The sequence below is a fragment of the Salvelinus sp. IW2-2015 genome, linkage group LG23, assembly GCF_002910315.2.
Source record: "Salvelinus sp. IW2-2015 linkage group LG23, ASM291031v2, whole genome shotgun sequence".
Taxonomy (NCBI): Eukaryota; Metazoa; Chordata; class Actinopteri; order Salmoniformes; family Salmonidae; genus Salvelinus; species Salvelinus sp. IW2-2015.
Window position 1 is genome coordinate 42,265,200 of NC_036863.1, and position 3,409 is coordinate 42,268,608.

Below are 3,409 nucleotides of genomic sequence, written 5' to 3' on the forward strand. Positions count from 1 at the left end.
GAGGTTATCTGGCCCAAATGTATTACTTTGGGGCTCGGGCGATTCGGGTGAGAGTTATCTGGCCCAAATGTATTACTTGGGGCTCGGGCCGATTCGGTGAGAGTTATCTGGCCAAATTTATTCTTGGGGCTCGGCCGATTACGGTGAGAGTTATCTGGCCCAAATGTATTACTTGGGGCTCGGGCCATTACGGTGAGAGTATCTGGCCCAAATGTATTACTTGGGGCTCGGGCCGATTCCGGTGAGAGTTATCTGGCCCAAATGTATGTACTTGGGGCTCGGGCCGATTCCGGTGAGAGTTATCTGGCCCAAATGTATTACTTGGGGGCTCGGGCCGATTCCGTGAGAGTTATCTGGCCCAAATGTATTACTTGGGGCTCGGGCCGATTCCGGTGAGAGTTATCTGGCCAATGTATTACTTGGGGCTCGGGCCGATTCCGGTGAGAGTTATCTTGGCCCAAATGTATTACTTGGGGGCTCGGGCCGATTACGGTGAGAGTTATCTGGCCAAATGTATTACTTGGGGCTCGGGCCGATTCCGGTGAGATTATCTGGCCCAAATGTATTACTTGGGGCTCGGGCGATTCCGGTGAGAGTTATCTGGCCAAATGTATTACTTGGCTGCGGCCGATTCCGGTGAGAGTTATCTGGCCCAAATGTATTACTTGGGGCTCGGGCCGATTCCGGTGAGAGTTTTCTGGCCCAAATGTATTACTTGGGGCTCGGGCCGATTACGGTGAGAGTTTATCTGGCCAAATGTATTACTTGGGGCTCGGGCCGATTACGGTGAGAGTTATCTGGCAAAATGTATTACTTGGGGCTCGGGCCGATTACGGTGAGAGTATCTGGCCCAAATGTATTACTTGGGGCTCGGGCCGATTCCGGTGAGAGTTATCTGCCCAAATGTATTACTTGGGGCTCGGGCCGATTCCGGTGAGAGTTATCTGGCCCAAATGTATTACTTGGGGCTCGGGCCGAATTACGGTGAAAGTTTCTGGCCCAAATGTATTACTTGGGGCTCGGGCCGATTACGGTGAGAGTTATCTGGCCCAAATGTATTACTTGGGGCTCGGGCCGATTACGGTGAGAGTTATCTGGCCCAAATGTATTATTGGGGCTCGGGCCGATTACGTGAGAGTTATCTGGCCCAAATGTATTACTTGGGGCTCGGGCCGATTACGGTGAGAGTATCTGGCCCAAATGTATTACTTGGGGCTCGGGCCGATTCCGGTGAGAGTTATCTGGCCCAAATGTATTACTTGGGGCTCGGGGCGGATTCCGGTGAGAGTTATCTGGCCCAAATGTATTACTTGGGGCTCGGGCCAATTAGGTGAAGGTTATCTGGCCCAAATGTATTACTTGGGGCTCGGGCCGATTACGGTGAGAGTTATCTGGCCCAAATGTATTACTTGGGGCTCGGGCCGATTACGGTGAGAGTTATCTGGCCCAAATGTATTACTTGGGGCTCGGGCCGATTACGGTGAGAGTATCTGGCCCAAATGTTTACTTGGGGCTCGGGCCGATTCCGGTGAGAAGTTATCTGGCCCAATGTATTACTTGGTCGGGCCGATTCCGGTGAGAGTTATCTGGCCCAAATGTATTACTTGGGCTCGGGCCATGACGGTGAAAGTTATCTGGCCCAAAATGTATTACTAGCGTTATGAGGGATCTTCTGGGGTCGGGCCGATTACGGGTGAGAGTTATCTGGCCCAAATGTATTACTTGGGGCTCGGGCCGATTCGGTGAGAGTTATCTGGCCCAAATGTATTACTCTGGGCTCGGGCCGATCTATCGGGGGAAGTCTATCTGGCCCAAATTGTTTACTGGGGCTCGGGCCGATTACGGTGAGAGGTATCTGGCCAAATGTATTACTTGGGGACTCGGGCCGATTCGGTGAGAGTTATCATCTGGCCCAAATGTATTACTTGGGGCTACGGGCTGAGGCCGATTCCGAGGTGTAGAAGTTATAATGTATTATGGGCCAATGTATACTTGGGGGTATGATTCAATTTGAGAGTTATCTGGCCCAAATGTATTACTTGGGGCTCGGGCCGATTACGGTGAGAGTTATCTGGCCCAAATGTATTACTTGGGGCTCGGGCCGATATTCTCTGGCACATGGGCTTCTTTATATAATTAACATTTCATTATTTATTTTTCCATATTTTCTCATTGTTTCTGTGATCAAAAAATACAATTAACATTTAAATGAAATTCTTTAATAGTCCTGTGTAGTATTTTAGTATTTTGATACTTTGTGCAAGGCAATTGATAAGCATGAAAAACTTTGTGGATGGAGCCTCCCGATTGGCTAAGCGGTCTAAGACACTGCATTGCAGTGCAAACTGCGTTGCTACAGATGCTGGTACGAGACCTGTGCCAGCCGCGACCGGGAGACACATGAAGGGACGCACAATTAGCCCAGCATCGTCCAAGTTAGGGGAGTGTTTGGCTGGCCGGGATGTCCTTGTCCCATCACGCTGTAGCGACTCCTGTGGCGGGATAGGCGCATGCACGCTGACATGGTCACCAGGTGTATGGTGTTTCCTCCGACACAAAATGTTTTTTTGTGGATGGGTATATTTTGTATGTATAAATGTATAATAGTCATATTTAAAATTACTAAATCGGGTAATTTTGTATACATTTATTTAAATTCGCAACGGGCCGCTTCTGGGGGAATTCCGGTAGATGGAAACGGYCCGATGKACTTGGGTTGATTCTGGGCAGTCATTCATTTTGATTCAGGGCAGAGTCCGACACCCAATTTCGGGCCGATTCAATCAGTTCCGGCCCCCAGGAAGAGGGCCGCTTCTAGGCCGATTCCTCATTGCTAGCTGGGACGGTTCTTCTCAGATCCACTCTGATCTGACTGGATCCATTTAAAACCTGAGARGAGAGACCTGCCTCTGTCAAGGAGAGACAAAAGAGAAAGAGGCAAGGTCACCTGTCCAGCTTTACATTCCTGGTAAGTAATTAAAAGCAGACTGGGCTTCGGCCCACGTTATCAACTCATCAAGTTCACTGCTCATCAGGATAACAGGTCCACATCTGCTGTCATTACAGGGCAGGAGATAAATCAATCCTCCAGCCTCCTGCTTTAAAGTCTCCTCCTCGCTGGGCCGCTGCCTTTTAGAAAGGCACCGCCTGATATATTTATATACCATTTATATACCACTGACACCCCTGACAGTCTATTTACTGTAGGCAAATGGAAACTCACACACTACCTTGTAATGGGAGAGAGGAGCGAGAAAAAAGCATGTTGTGAGTTGGTTCTGGGGAAGACGGATGGTCTCAGTAAAAACACAGCCCTCCTTTAAGCCACCCATATAGACCCTTAAACACTCCTTTAAATAACATAGGGATGAATAAAAAACACCTTGGACTCGGCCCAGTGATGTCTTTT